This window comes from Lissotriton vulgaris, chromosome 1_1 (assembly GCF_964263255.1).
Source record: "Lissotriton vulgaris chromosome 1_1, aLisVul1.2, whole genome shotgun sequence".
NCBI classification, from domain to species: Eukaryota; Metazoa; Chordata; class Amphibia; order Caudata; family Salamandridae; genus Lissotriton; species Lissotriton vulgaris.
This window is the reverse complement of record NC_141685.1, coordinates 276391658-276407810: the sequence shown is the minus strand read 5'-3', so window position 1 is coordinate 276407810 and position 16153 is coordinate 276391658.

Sequence of the window (16153 nt, the reverse complement as noted above, 5' to 3'; positions counted from 1 at the left end):
TCTTGTCTTTTAAAAAAGTAGCCAAAAAATCAGCACGTGTTATTTCAGCGATTGTAGACAAGAAGGACCTAGCAAATAGAGCGCATGGATGGCTAACGCTGGGTGATTACGGAAAAATGCAATCACAAGCATACCTCAACATTGGCATGAAAATAAAAGTTAAAGAAAAATTCTTAAAACTACGCCTCGGCGTAATTCCCATACTCCCACATCTTCCACCCTGGGAGAGAAATAACCCTTCACAACAGTGTCGCCTGTGCAAAACTGGCAAGGAGGACATTGTCCATGTGATTTGCATCTGTCCTAGCCTAAAGGACCTGAGGTACAACCTCCTACGTCCATCCTTTAACCTACATGCCATTTTGACCTGTAGGCAGGCAGACAAACTGTGCTTTTCCACCAGCGACACCAAATTGAATTGCCAGGTTGTGAAGTTCTTCGACTTAACAAGAAAGAGACTTAACAACGTCTGATGAACATTTTTAATGCCCTGAGGATAATTATGAACTGTTTCCAACAAATCTGTAATTTTATGTATTCTAATTTGTCAAGTTCAAGTACAAACGGCTTCTTTTAACAAAGATTTTATTGGTGTTTTTACAATTTTGTAAAGATTTTAATTAATCATGTACAAATAAACATTACATACTTAGCTTCGGGTAAAGTCCGCGCTATATAAAAACGCATAAAATAAAATAAATTTAAAAAACTGTTCCCAACGAAGTAGCGAATAAGTAAAACAAAGGTGATGAGGCGCATATCACAAGTTAGCCACTAGGTGGCAGCAACGACCACCTACAGCAGCAGGCGCCTGTCTGAGTGACGTGCCCGTAACTCGGAGGGCATTGGAGCGCTTTACAAGAGCACCAGATTGCACCACACAAGGTCGGATTTATGATTGTTTTTGTTTGTTTTTTCAGGGACGGAAAGATTAAGTGATTTGCCCAGAATCACAAAAGAGAGAAAGGTCGGGACTCGAACCTGGTTCCCCGGTGCCAAAGTCCGTTCTGGTTGGGCCACATCTCCTCTCCTGGAGAGTGCAAAGTAAGGAGGTGGTGCAAGGCCCCAAACTGTGCACAGTGTGCATCTTATTGTGGGTGTTTTACCTCTCACGTTCTTTAAATACACTCCATTTGCAGAGGGTTGCCTTTATTTTAATGCCCCTGCCTTATACTTTCTCTCAGAGTTAATTAGAACGCGTTCATTAGAGTAGGATTTCCCCTAAAAAAAAGTAATCCCCAGATAACCTGCACATAGTACTCGCTTCAATGGACGTCCATTGAGCAGGAGTAGCGGAAGTGACATCACGCAACCTTTGACCGGTAATAACATCACATGGCTGACCCCTGGTGCAACCCTTAACCCCTCACCACCCTCCTGTTTACTATCAGGGGTCCAAGAGAAGGAAAGGGGGTGCCAACTGCAGACAGTGCTAGGGTTCTCGAGGCACTATGCGCTTGTGTTATTCTTATTCCTGCCTGGGTCACACTGGCTGGTGAGAGCAGAGGATGTGGGGGCAGGGCTGAGGGTATCACAGGACAGGCCGTGAGAGCAGTCACTGCCCCCGGATACAAGCAAAGATGCCCCTCTGTGCCCCGTGATACTATAAACACGGCTCTCTGATGCTCTTCACCCTCGTCCACCCTCACACACATGGCGTTCACTACTGCAGGCCTGCCCACTCAATGCCACACCAGCGCCATGAGAATCATGCCCCTGCCTCTGCCCGCTCACCCACCACCCTTTAATGCACAGGGTTCTCTTCTGATGAACTGTTTCATTTGTTAGTCAAGATTTGGAAATAATTTCATGCAAAGGGTAATGGAAGTTTTTTCCCCTGTTGTTTCCTAGAAACCAGAACTTTTGTGAGCCCCCAACCAGGGCACGTCCCTCCTGGAGCAGCCCCTGCCCTGAGTATGGCCGGGCACTGAGCCCAGAGCTCGTAGGGATATTTAGGTAGAAACCCCCTTGGCCCAAACTAACATCTCCCTCCGCCCCCCCACACCCCCCAGCCCTCACCCCCTTCCTTCGTCCACTGGGCAAATCAGGTGAATCCCTGAGCAAGGGGGTTGTGCCACCTGCCCCTCACTGGCGAGGCTCCATCAGGTGGGACCCACACCGGCCCCAGGCTACCCTGAAGTGCCGAGAGAAAGAAGCCAGTTAGTGCTTGGCAGAGTGCCCTGCTCGAGGCACCACTCCCAGGCCCTGGCTGCACGTGCCGCTGGACCAGGACGATGACATCAGAGCCCAGGCCAGCTCCTAGTCGAAAGCACTCCGAGGGCGAGTGTTTTCACCCCGGCTATTTTGAGGTTTTGCCGCCTTGATCATTAGGAGTCTGAGAGAGCCTTTCTTTCTCTCTGCGACCGGCACTGCCTCTGCGAACAGGTGGCCAGCCTGCAACAATTCAAGGCCACGTAGTCTAGTGCAAAATATATATATACTTTTGAAAATGCAGCCATATATTTTTGTTTAGAGTGTTGGCGACATTTTAGGAGTAGACGTTCATGAAAGAGGTTCCTAGCATCCAATGCATGCTTGTTGTGGACCAGACAGGACATTTGCATGCTGCATGTGGGCATACACTGGTGTGTGGAGCACAAATGGGAAGCCTGTGTTGGCAGGCTGGCATAGCCATTAGAAGCCTCCCTCCATGTATGCTGTTCAGTGGGCATGTCTTTGTAGGGTCTGGTTGAGGGTGGATTAGGGGGCATTCGGTGTCAGTGTGTGCTGCTGGTACACTTGAGTCCCCGGTGGCATACTGTGGTTGTCTAAAGAGCTGGGGGGGGAGGGTGCGGAGACAGAGAGAGAGAGATGGTGAGCAGCCATTGAGAGAAAGGGGAAACATTGTTTACAATGCAGTGTTTACACTGCACTACCTTTACAACGCTGCCATTACAACACAAGTCGTTACTACGACTTGCGCTGGATGGCGCTGTTGGTTAAGGAATATTGTAATTTTATATTCCAACACCTTCCCTACTGTTACGTGGGCTGATGTTGGAATAGAAAATTATAATAATCCTCAATCCGCGCCCTCCAACACAACTCGTTGTAACGACTTGCATTGCAAAAACCGCGTTGTAAAGTGACGCAATCTAAAAGATCGTGTTGTACTGACATACATCCAGAGAAAGGGGTCTGTGTGTACACCCTGGGAAACATGAGTTGTACATTTGAAGTAATCCGATCTGGACTACCATCTCTGCTAAACCTTCCCAAACCAAGGCCTAACAAGGGGGTGAGACTTCACCTCTAACCCCCCTCCAAATCTTATAGCTACATCCACATCTTTCTTTAAGTCTGATCCTAAACCCATGTACTTACATCTTAACACATAAATACCTCCCACCCAACCCCTTCAGCCCAAATCTAAACTCCTAACCATAAATCATTTCAACTAAACCTAAACCCACACACTTAAACAAGGAAAGCAGGTGGGTCTGCGTGTTTGTGTGTGATTAGAGTTCAGTGTGTGTGCGTGTGTGCATCCCATAATGTGTAGAACAGGGGTAGTGTGTGTGGAGGGAGCACAAAGGCATAGTGCGAATGTCAATATAAGTGGTGCGTGTGTGTGTGTGTGAGAGATGGGAGAATAAATGTAATGGGAGACTGCATGCATTTGTGCTAGCTGCAGGTAACGTGTGTGACAATATCAGGGAAAATACACAATAAAAACCCTCCCAGCAGGTAATAAAACAAGCCACAAACAGACCAAAAACTATCTTACACTCTGACCTGTCAGATTAGCCCCTCGGGCACTGCCTGATTGCCCCTTGGGCCAGTCCAACCCTGGGCAGCAGGGAAAGTGTGAACATGGACAGTGTGGGTGAGGACACACTAGGGCATCGTATGTCTGTATAGAGGAGAGTGTCGATGCGGGCAGACAGGCGTGGCATACACGTCCCTGCGGGAAGCATGTTCTAGTTTTGCCTCACACGAAGCATGTGTGCATTCAAGGGTAGTGACTGAGTGCATACAGCGAGTGTGTTTGTACAAGGAAAGTGAGTCTGTGCATATATTAAGCGTGGGGGCCTATATGCAATAAAAGTCAGTGTGCACGTGCAGAGTTGGTCTACCTTCAGTGGTATTTAATCAGCATTAAACTAGCATAATCTGAAGCCTCTGGTCCTGTAATAGAATCAAAAATTTGCTAGCATTCTCAACAAGAATTTTCAATTCTATTAAGGACACGGAGGCGAGGATTATCCCACCCGGCTTAATGTACAGTGTGTAATACGCTTGCCCACCCTATTATCCAGTGATTACGGTGGTGTTATTCCTTTCTTTCAGGATCTGATAAGAAGTCGGACTGAACGACGTCGAATGTCAGGATGTTGACCTACAATTGTTCTTCCACGTTGGAGGAGTTGTGAATGTTCAAGTTTCGTTGGACTTGTTTCGCCTCAAAGAAAGAGGATGATGGGAGCACGCAAGAGGTTCTTATGGACTATGGGGGCGTGCCTATACTCATGTGCACTCATGGGAAATGAAGTTTATTTACTGTTTTTTGTGAAAATATCCATTTTCATTGGCTGCTGTGTTTTATGCAGTAAAGATTGAGAAGCATAATCCTCGCCTCCGTGTCCTTAATAGAATTGATAATTCTTGTCCCGAATGCTAGCAAATTTTTAATTCGGTTGGTTCCCGGTCAGGTTAGGATTTGAGTCTCCTCGGCTTCACTGACAGGCCCAGCGTCAGAGGCTACGAATGAAACGCCCCAGGATCCAGGTTTGTAGCTGACGTCAGAGTATTTCCGCTACAACATGGTTTCCTCCTGTCAGGAGGAAGACGCACAAGCTGGTGAATCCACAATACGGCTGCAACATGCACGTCCGGTGTGTCTTCATTGACCCTGCGTGCACTTGGGAGACGCAGGGCCGGTTCTATGATTTGCAGGGCCCTGGGACAAAAGGGAATGTGCGAGGCCCCTCTAATTTTCTTAAGTAAACCCTTGCTAGGACACCATTCAAAGACACTGCGGGAGGCCCATTGTACAGTATTTTAGCGCTCCCACAGTTTTACCTTTTAGCCCACAAGCAATTCTCACAACTTCAGCCTGATAGGTGTAAGAATTGCTTGTGGGCTGAGAGTTAACACTGTGGGGGAGCTAAAATCCTGTACAATAGGCCTCCTGCAGTGTCTCTAAATGGTCTCCTTGCAATTGGGACAAAAGGAATCGTCTCCCTCCCCTAGGCCTCCAGACACCATCCCTGAGAGGCCCAGGTAATGGACCCCTCCCATGGACCCTAATTGCAAGGAGACAGGGAAACAACAGGGCACACGATTGGTGTGGGCCCCATGCTGGTGGGCTGAGTGCTAGCCCCTGGGCACCTGCCCACGCTGCCCATGCCTAGTGCCGGCCCTGTGGGGGGGAGAAAGCAGGCAGCGAGCAGCCCATTGTGGCTCCTCCGGGTACCCGTCACAGTCCAGTTTCAATTATACTATCATGAAAAACAAACAGTGCGAGGCAAAATATATATATATATATTATCAAGCTTTGTTAATTAGGTGATTATGGGGAAGAGAATCAGTGGTACACATCACATAAGAACGCAGTATATTGTATTTTATAAAGTAAATATTGTCTAACCTGCTTATTATAATTATTATTGTTCCATTACTACGGCTATTTTTCATATTATCATCATCGCGAATAATATTTGTTGATAACAATGAAAACAAAAATGCTATTAAAAATTATTAATTAAAAAGATGAAAATGTAATAGTACTGATGCAAATAAATAAGCATAGTTTGTATGTTGATTCTGCATGGCGAGTAAAGTAGGTGTGATGTGGTCACCGCCTTTACCTTACCATTTCTGGCACCCGAAGGGGTAGCGGTGGCTCACCTGTAGTATATATAGGGCGGGATGTTAATTGGTTTATTGGGGGTGGGTCTTCACTTTGAATAAAAGGGTCCTGGTGTGGCCAGGACGATGAACAGTCTTACCTGTGTGTGATTGTGTTTACTTCTGTTCCGACATAACATTGCTGGCAAAGGTGGGATCCTGTGGCGGTTCTCCCGCCTGTATCCGGTTTCTTCGTGGAGCTGCAGCGCTTCTCTGGGGGCGTCTGTGTGCCGGTGTATCATCTTGCTGTGCTACTGTGTCCCGGGACTCCGGCGGTGCCTTCTTGGACGTGTTGCTGTGTCCCGTGACGCTCATTCCAGGTCTTGCTTGCTGCTTGCTCGCTCCGGCTGTGTTTGGGGGCGTAGCCTGTATGGTGCAGCGTGCTGCTGTGGGCCGGCTGGCTTGCGGCGGTGACAGCGCATTTGCTATTCCATTTAGCGCTGTCATTACGTAGCTTTAGGACGGCCCTGAGTCCGGAGAGTGGTTTTTGAGCGTCTCGTGGCAGGAGCGCTCGGTGGGCCATTCTGATCGACTTGTGCTGTTTAAGGCAGCTGGCGCTTGCATTTGGCCCTGATATTGCTGTGGTTTACTGCCAGTTCGGACATTTTATTGCAACGATTGCTGAGGGCAGTTGTGGTTGCTGTGGAAATTGATGATTACATGGAAGGACCAAGATCATTGAGGTCACTGTGAACACCATCAGTATGCCTGTTAAAGTGAATTTGACGGCAGCATTGGTATTGGGTCAAGAGAATTGACACCGTGACATTTCTTCAAGGGGTTCATTATGACAACCATTCCCCCAGTAGAACACTTCCTGCTGGATGGTCCACCATCTGCCCAGGCCGCCCGCTGGAAAGAGTGGGTGGACCGTTTGGAAAACTATTTTAAAGCTATTGACTTGGTGGAGGAACGAAGGCGCCCAATGTTGTTGCATCTGGGAGGGGCGGCCATTCATCGTTTGGGACGGTCAGTGATGGAAGGTACTCCACATTCTTATGACACTTTGAAGCAAGCTCTGACTGCCCATTTTGAGCCCCTAGCAAATCCTGATTATGAACGGCTCCTGTTACGTCAGGCTAGACAGTTGCCTGATGAATCTGTGGACATTTTATATGCTTGTCTACGTACTTTAGTCAGTACTTGTCGGTTGCCTAATGCTGCAGGTGAAATTAGGGCCCAATTCATACAAGGTTGTTATTCAAGTAAACTCAATGAAGCAATATTACAGGTGCCAAATATGCCTATGGCTGATATGCTGACTCGTGGCAGATCCAAGGAACTTTCAGAGGTTAGGGCGGCTCATATGGATGCTGCCCTTCAACATGCAGTAAAGGTGGAGCCGGTGAATGCTGTTTCAGCTAGGGTCCCTGGCAGACAAAAGACGCTACACCGTGGAAGAGTGGAAGGCCCCGGACTTGTTATGGCTGTGGGGGGTTGTTTCCTCATAAAGGAACATGTCCTACGGTTGGGAAGCGGTGCTTTAATTGCAATAAAGTGAACCATTTTGCGATGGTGTGCCGTTCTGCCCCTGCCCGAGGTTCTATTCCTTTGTCATCCGCCCAGGTGTACTCAGCTGTTCTGTTGTTGGCGGAGGGGGATATGGATGATGATGAGGAGATTGTACACGTCCTACATGCCTTGCAACCTGGGGGTGCTGTACGGAGAGGTCTACCCAAATGTTGTGTACTGGTGAAGGGTCATTCGGTGCCTGCTTTGATTGATACAGGGGCTTCCATAAATGTGATGGACGAATCCTTGATGATGACACTGCCAATTATTCCTATTTTGAGTGGGACTTCTACTAAAGTATTTGCTTTTGGAGCCTGTGAACCCCTTGAGTTGGCTGGTGTTTTTGCTGCTGAAGTGGCACATGGTTCTCATGTTGTGAAGACGCTGGTTTATGTCACAAAGAGTGGTAAAGGAATGTTGCTGAGTTGCCAGACAGCCGAAAGATTACAGTTGGTTGTCTTTGCCTTGGCCATACATCAATGGACTGTTGATGACTTACTGGTCCAGTTTTCTCCATTATTTCATGGCATTGGCTGTTTGAAAGATCGGATGATCAAACTGCATATCGATGATTCTGTCCAACCAGTGGAGTTACGTCACAGGAGGGTAGCTTTTCATCTTCGGCCAAAGGTGGAGGCAGAACTATCAAAGCAGGAAGAAGCAGATATCATCGAAAGGGTGGATGGTCCGACTCCCTGGGTGTCACCTGTAGTGATAGCTCGTAAACCTAAGCAACCTGGGGAGGTCCGTATTTGAGTAGACATGCGTTTGCCTAATCTTGCGATTAAACGTGAACGGCACCTGCCCCCTCCTATTGATGATATCGTGGTGGAGGTGAGCGGGTCTCGGTGGTTTTCCAAAATGGACCTTTGTGCTGGTTACCACCAGTTAATGCTTGACCCTGCTTCCTGTGCGATCACCATGTTTTCTACGCATGTGGGTTTAAGACTGTATAAGCGCTTGAGTTTTGGCATTTCCAGTGCTGCAGAGGTTTTCCAGGATACCATTTGTGGGGTTTTGTCTGGACTGGAGGGCGTAATTAATGTCAGTGATGACATTTTGGCGCATGCCCCATCTTTGAATGGACATTTTAGCCGTCTTAACGGTGTGTTTCAGAGGCTACTAGATCATGGACTATCCCTACATAAAGAGAAATGCGAGTTTTTGAAAACGGACATTTCGTTCTTTGGTTATCGTTTTTCACAGGATGGTGTGTCCCCTGATCCTTTGAAGGTGTGTGACATTCAGACTGCCTCTGCTCCTGTGAACGTGTCTGGTGTGAGGAGCTTCATGGGAATGGTCAACTATTGTGGCCGTTTCATTCGTAATTTGTCTGATTTGACGGCTCCATTGCGAGAACTCACCAAATCTAACTTTACCTGGGACTGGGGTCCAGAGCAGGAGTCCGCTTTTCAAGCCACCAAGCAGGCCCTCTCCTCTGATACCACTCTGGTGTACTTTAATCCATTGCTGGACTCTGAGCTTTCTGTGGATGCAAGCCCAGGCGGCCTGGGTGCTGTACTTTCTCAGCGGCAGAGTAATGGTGAGTTAGCTCCGGTGGCATATGCTAGCCGTGCATTGACGGCCACTGAACAATTATATTCTCACATCGAGAAGGAGGCTATCGCTATACATTGAGGATGTCATCATTTTCATTTGTATTTATATGGTCAGCCTTTTGTTGTGCATACTGGCCATAAGCCATTAATTCCTTTGTTTATGGGTTCATCCTCTAAACCACCTCCCCGCATTGAAAAGTGCATTCTACAGCTGCAGGATTACTGTTTTACAGTGGTCTTTCGTTCTGGAGCTTTGAATCCAGCTGATTATCTTTCCCGGCATTTTCGTCCTGCCATTGTTGCTGAGGAAAGTAATGCCGAGGACATTGAGAAATATGTTCGGCTGGTAGTGGAGCGTTCTAGGCCTCTCCCTAATTCTATGGAGGAGATTGTGGATTGGTGGTGGAACGATGTTATAATTTCTGCCAAATGTCATACTGAGGATGCTAGATCAACCTTGGCATCTCTCTTTCAAGTGCGGGACGAACTGGCACGTTCCCCGGAGGGGTGCCTAATGAGAGGTCCACGGTTGGTGATTCCTGCCTGTCTTCAGCAGCGAGTGGTGGATTTGGCTCACTTGGTTCATCAAGGGGTTGTGAAGACAAAGTCCTGTTTGAGATCTAAAGTATGGTTTCCTGGATTGGACGCTCTGGTGGAGAGTACAGTGTTGGGTTGTGCGCTGTGTCAGGCTGCTGGGGGTGGGGATGCTCCAGCTCCCATCATTACAGAAGGTATCCCCTCGTTCCCTTGGCAGAGGGCAAGTGCTGACTTTGGGTGTTTACCTGATGGGCGGCACATGCTGGTAGTGATTGATGGCTTTTCTAAATATCCTGAAGTCGAAATTAGGTATACTACAACGGCATGTCGCACTATTCCGCTGTTTTATAAGATCATGGCGACTCATGGTTTGATTTCAGAGTTGCATACTGATAATGGTCCTCCTTTTTCCAGCCATGAATTTTTGACCTAGCTGCAATCTAGGGGTATTATCCATCGTAAAGTTACCCCTTTGTGGCCACAGGCCAATGGTGAGGATGAACGTTTTATGCGTACCCTTAATAAAGCTATCAGGATTGCCGTCACTGACCATCAAGATCTGGACTGTGCTATATTTATGTTTTTGAAGAAATATCGGATGACTCCTCATTCGACCACAAAAGTCAGTCCGATGTCCCTATGCATGAATCGCCCTTTGGGTGATTTTGTACCTCAGATGGAGGCAGTTGCTGCGAAATATGCTGTTGTGGCTGGGGAACTGCGGAATCCGAAGGTGAAGAATGCTAAAGTGGTATTCAGGCGTGGGGCTAAGCCCAGGACTTTTTCTGTTGGTGATGTTGAAATGGTGAAGAATCGGCACCGTAGGGGGAAGTTTAGTCTACCTTTTGAGCCTGAGCCTTGGGTTGTGCAGTCTGTTCATGGGACAAAAGTCACTGCTGTGAGGGAGGGGTTGGTTATTTCAAGGAATATGTCTTTCTTTAAGTTGTACCGGGCTCCTGTTGATGTTCAAGGGTATGGACATTTGGTAAAAACCACCGCAATGGAGCGCACACCGCTAGCCCCTCCTCCGGATCGCCCCTCGGGATTCTGGTACTTGTAGTTCAGTAGTGGATCACCCAGGTGGGTGCAAGTCGGTACTTGTTGGACTGATGAATCTCTAGACCCGATACATGTCCCGGGTTTTTGGGTATCGCCCGAGACATGTCTCGGGTTTCAGGATAACTTCCCTCATCAGTAGAGAACATGGTTTAGGGGTGGAGGAGAAGGCCGCCAAACAACAGTCAATGGCCTCGATGCCCGAACCGGCACGCAGGGCAGCATCCAGGAGCCCGTCGGCTCAAAGCTCAAGGGAGCCAATTAGTAAAAACCACCGCAATGGAGCGCACACCGCTAGCCCCTCCTCCGGATCGCCCCTCGGGATTCTGGTACTTGTAGTTCAGTAGTGGATCACCCAGGTGGGTGCAAGTCGGTACTTGTTGGACTGATGAATCTCTAGACCCGATACATGTCCCGGGTTTTTGGGTATCGCCCGAGACATGTCTCGGGTTTCAGGATAACTTCCCTCATCAGTAGAGAACATGGTTTAGGGGTGGAGGAGAAGGCCGCCAAACAACAGTCAATGACCTCGATGCCCGAACCGGCACGCAGGGCAGCATCCAGGAGCCCGTCGGCTCAAAGCTCAAGGGAGCCAATTAGTAAAAACCACCGCAATGGAGCGCACACCGCTAGCCCCTCCTCCGGATCGCCCCTCGGGATTCTGGTACTTGTAGTTCAGTAGTGGATCACCCAGGTGGGTGCAAGTCGGTACTTGTTGGACTGATGAATCTCTAGACCCGATACATGTCCCGGGTTTTTGGGTATCGCCCGAGACATGTCTCGGGTTTCAGGATAACTTCCCTCATCAGTAGAGAACATGGTTTAGGGGTGGAGGAGAAGGCCGCCAAACAACAGTCAATGGCCTCGATGCCCGAACCGGCACGCAGGGCAGCATCCAGGAGCCCGTCGGCTCAAAGCTCAAGGGAGCCAATTAGTAAAAACCACCGCAATGGAGCGCACACCGCTAGCCCCTCCTCCGGATCGCCCCTCGGGATTCTGGTACTTGTAGTTCAGTAGTGGATCACCCAGGTGGGTGCAAGTCGGTACTTGTTGGACTGATGAATCTCTAGACCCGATACATGTCCCGGGTTTTTGGGTATCGCCCGAGACATGTCTCGGGTTTCAGGATAACTTCCCTCATCAGTAGAGAACATGGTTTAGGGGTGGAGGAGAAGGCCGCCAAACAACAGTCAATGGCCTCGATGCCCGAACCGGCACGCAGGGCAGCATCCAGGAGCCCGTCGGCTCAAAGCTCAAGGGAGCCAATTAGTAAAAACCACCGCAATGGAGCGCACACCGCTAGCCCCTCCTCCGGATCGCCCCTCGGGATTCTGGTACTTGTAGTTCAGTAGTGGATCACCCAGGTGGGTGCAAGTCGGTACTTGTTGGACTGATGAATCTCTAGACCCGATACATGTCCCGGGTTTTTGGGTATCGCCCGAGACATGTCTCGGGTTTCAGGATAACTTCCCTCATCAGTAGAGAACATGGTTTAGGGGTGGAGGAGAAGGCCGCCAAACAACAGTCAATGGCCTCGATGCCCGAACCGGCACGCAGGGCAGCATCCAGGAGCCCGTCGGCTCAAAGCTCAAGGGAGCCAATTAGTAAAAACCACCGCAATGGAGCGCACACCGCTAGCCCCTCCTCCGGATCGCCCCTCGGGATTCTGGTACTTGTAGTTCAGTAGTGGATCACCCAGGTGGGTGCAAGTCGGTACTTGTTGGACTGATGAATCTCTAGACCCGATACATGTCCCGGGTTTTTGGGTATCGCCCGAGACATGTCTCGGGTTTCAGGATAACTTCCCTCATCAGTAGAGAACATGGTTTAGGGGTGGAGGAGAAGGCCGCCAAACAACAGTCAATGGCCTCGATGCCCGAACCGGCACGCAGGGCAGCATCCAGGAGCCCGTCGGCTCAAAGCTCAAGGGAGCCAATTAGTAAAAACCACCGCAATGGAGCGCACACCGCTAGCCCCTCCTCCGGATCGCCCCTCGGGATTCTGGTACTTGTAGTTCAGTAGTGGATCACCCAGGTGGGTGCAAGTCGGTACTTGTTGGACTGATGAATCTCTAGACCCGATACATGTCCCGGGTTTTTGGGTATCGCCCGAGACATGTCTCGGGTTTCAGGATAACTTCCCTCATCAGTAGAGAACATGGTTTAGGGGTGGAGGAGAAGGCCGCCAAACAACAGTCAATGGCCTCGATGCCCGAACCGGCACGCAGGGCAGCATCCAGGAGCCCGTCGGCTCAAAGCTCAAGGGAGCCAATTAGTAAAAACCACCGCAATGGAGCGCACACCGCTAGCCCCTCCTCCGGATCGCCCCTCGGGATTCTGGTACTTGTAGTTCAGTAGTGGATCACCCAGGTGGGTGCAAGTCGGTACTTGTTGGACTGATGAATCTCTAGACCCGATACATGTCCCGGGTTTTTGGGTATCGCCCGAGACATGTCTCGGGTTTCAGGATAACTTCCCTCATCAGTAGAGAACATGGTTTAGGGGTGGAGGAGAAGGCCGCCAAACAACAGTCAATGGCCTCGATGCCCGAACCGGCACGCAGGGCAGCATCCAGGAGCCCGTCGGCTCAAAGCTCAAGGGAGCCAATTAGTAAAAACCACCGCAATGGAGCGCACACCGCTAGCCCCTCCTCCGGATCGCCCCTCGGGATTCTGGTACTTGTAGTTCAGTAGTGGATCACCCAGGTGGGTGCAAGTCGGTACTTGTTGGACTGATGAATCTCTAGACCCGATACATGTCCCGGGTTTTTGGGTATCGCCCGAGACATGTCTCGGGTTTCAGGATAACTTCCCTCATCAGTAGAGAACATGGTTTAGGGGTGGAGGAGAAGGCCGCCAAACAACAGTCAATGGCCTCGATGCCCGAACCGGCACGCAGGGCAGCATCCAGGAGCCCGTCGGCTCAAAGCTCAAGGGAGCCAATTAGTAAAAACCACCGCAATGGAGCGCACACCGCTAGCCCCTCCTCCGGATCGCCCCTCGGGATTCTGGTACTTGTAGTTCAGTAGTGGATCACCCAGGTGGGTGCAAGTCGGTACTTGTTGGACTGATGAATCTCTAGACCCGATACATGTCCCGGGTTTTTGGGTATCGCCCGAGACATGTCTCGGGTTTCAGGATAACTTCCCTCATCAGTAGAGAACATGGTTTAGGGGTGGAGGAGAAGGCCGCCAAACAACAGTCAATGGCCTCGATGCCCGAACCGGCACGCAGGGCAGCATCCAGGAGCCCGTCGGCTCAAAGCTCAAGGGAGCCAATTAGTAAAAACCACCGCAATGGAGCGCACACCGCTAGCCCCTCCTCCGGATCGCCCCTCGGGATTCTGGTACTTGTAGTTCAGTAGTGGATCACCCAGGTGGGTGCAAGTCGGTACTTGTTGGACTGATGAATCTCTAGACCCGATACATGTCCCGGGTTTTTGGGTATCGCCCGAGACATGTCTCGGGTTTCAGGATAACTTCCCTCATCAGTAGAGAACATGGTTTAGGGGTGGAGGAGAAGGCCGCCAAACAACAGTCAATGGCCTCGATGCCCGAACCGGCACGCAGGGCAGCATCCAGGAGCCCGTCGGCTCAAAGCTCAAGGGAGCCAATTAGTAAAAACCACCGCAATGGAGCGCACACCGCTAGCCCCTCCTCCGGATCGCCCCTCGGGATTCTGGTACTTGTAGTTCAGTAGTGGATCACCCAGGTGGGTGCAAGTCGGTACTTGTTGGACTGATGAATCTCTAGACCCGATACATGTCCCGGGTTTTTGGGTATCGCCCGAGACATGTCTCGGGTTTCAGGATAACTTCCCTCATCAGTAGAGAACATGGTTTAGGGGTGGAGGAGAAGGCCGCCAAACAACAGTCAATGGCCTCGATGCCCGAACCGGCACGCAGGGCAGCATCCAGGAGCCCGTCGGCTCAAAGCTCAAGGGAGCCAATTAGTAAAAACCACCGCAATGGAGCGCACACCGCTAGCCCCTCCTCCGGATCGCCCCTCGGGATTCTGGTACTTGTAGTTCAGTAGTGGATCACCCAGGTGGGTGCAAGTCGGTACTTGTTGGACTGATGAATCTCTAGACCCGATACATGTCCCGGGTTTTTGGGTATCGCCCGAGACATGTCTCGGGTTTCAGGATAACTTCCCTCATCAGTAGAGAACATGGTTTAGGGGTGGAGGAGAAGGCCGCCAAACAACAGTCAATGGCCTCGATGCCCGAACCGGCACGCAGGGCAGCATCCAGGAGCCCGTCGGCTCAAAGCTCAAGGGAGCCAATTAGTAAAAACCACCGCAATGGAGCGCACACCGCTAGCCCCTCCTCCGGATCGCCCCTCGGGATTCTGGTACTTGTAGTTCAGTAGTGGATCACCCAGGTGGGTGCAAGTCGGTACTTGTTGGACTGATGAATCTCTAGACCCGATACATGTCCCGGGTTTTTGGGTATCGCCCGAGACATGTCTCGGGTTTCAGGATAACTTCCCTCATCAGTAGAGAACATGGTTTAGGGGTGGAGGAGAAGGCCGCCAAACAACAGTCAATGGCCTCGATGCCCGAACCGGCACGCAGGGCAGCATCCAGGAGCCCGTCGGCTCAAAGCTCAAGGGAGCCAATTAGTAAAAACCACCGCAATGGAGCGCACACCGCTAGCCCCTCCTCCGGATCGCCCCTCGGGATTCTGGTACTTGTAGTTCAGTAGTGGATCACCCAGGTGGGTGCAAGTCGGTACTTGTTGGACTGATGAATCTCTAGACCCGATACATGTCCCGGGTTTTTGGGTATCGCCCGAGACATGTCTCGGGTTTCAGGATAACTTCCCTCATCAGTAGAGAACATGGTTTAGGGGTGGAGGAGAAGGCCGCCAAACAACAGTCAATGGCCTCGATGCCCGAACCGGCACGCAGGGCAGCATCCAGGAGCCCGTCGGCTCAAAGCTCAAGGGAGCCAATTAGTAAAAACCACCGCAATGGAGCGCACACCGCTAGCCCCTCCTCCGGATCGCCCCTCGGGATTCTGGTACTTGTAGTTCAGTAGTGGATCACCCAGGTGGGTGCAAGTCGGTACTTGTTGGACTGATGAATCTCTAGACCCGATACATGTCCCGGGTTTTTGGGTATCGCCCGAGACATGTCTCGGGTTTCAGGATAACTTCCCTCATCAGTAGAGAACATGGTTTAGGGGTGGAGGAGAAGGCCGCCAAACAACAGTCAATGGCCTCGATGCCCGAACCGGCACGCAGGGCAGCATCCAGGAGCCCGTCGGCTCAAAGCTCAAGGGAGCCAATTAGTAAAAACCACCGCAATGGAGCGCACACCGCTAGCCCCTCCTCCGGATCGCCCCTCGGGATTCTGGTACTTGTAGTTCAGTAGTGGATCACCCAGGTGGGTGCAAGTCGGTACTTGTTGGACTGATGAATCTCTAGACCCGATACATGTCCCGGGTTTTTGGGTATCGCCCGAGACATGTCTCGGGTTTCAGGATAACTTCCCTCATCAGTAGAGAACATGGTTTAGGGGTGGAGGAGAAGGCCGCCAAACAACAGTCAATGGCCTCGATGCCCGAACCGGCACGCAGGGCAGCATCCAGGAGCCCGTCGGCTCAAAGCTCAAGGGAGCCAATTAGTAAAAACCACCGCA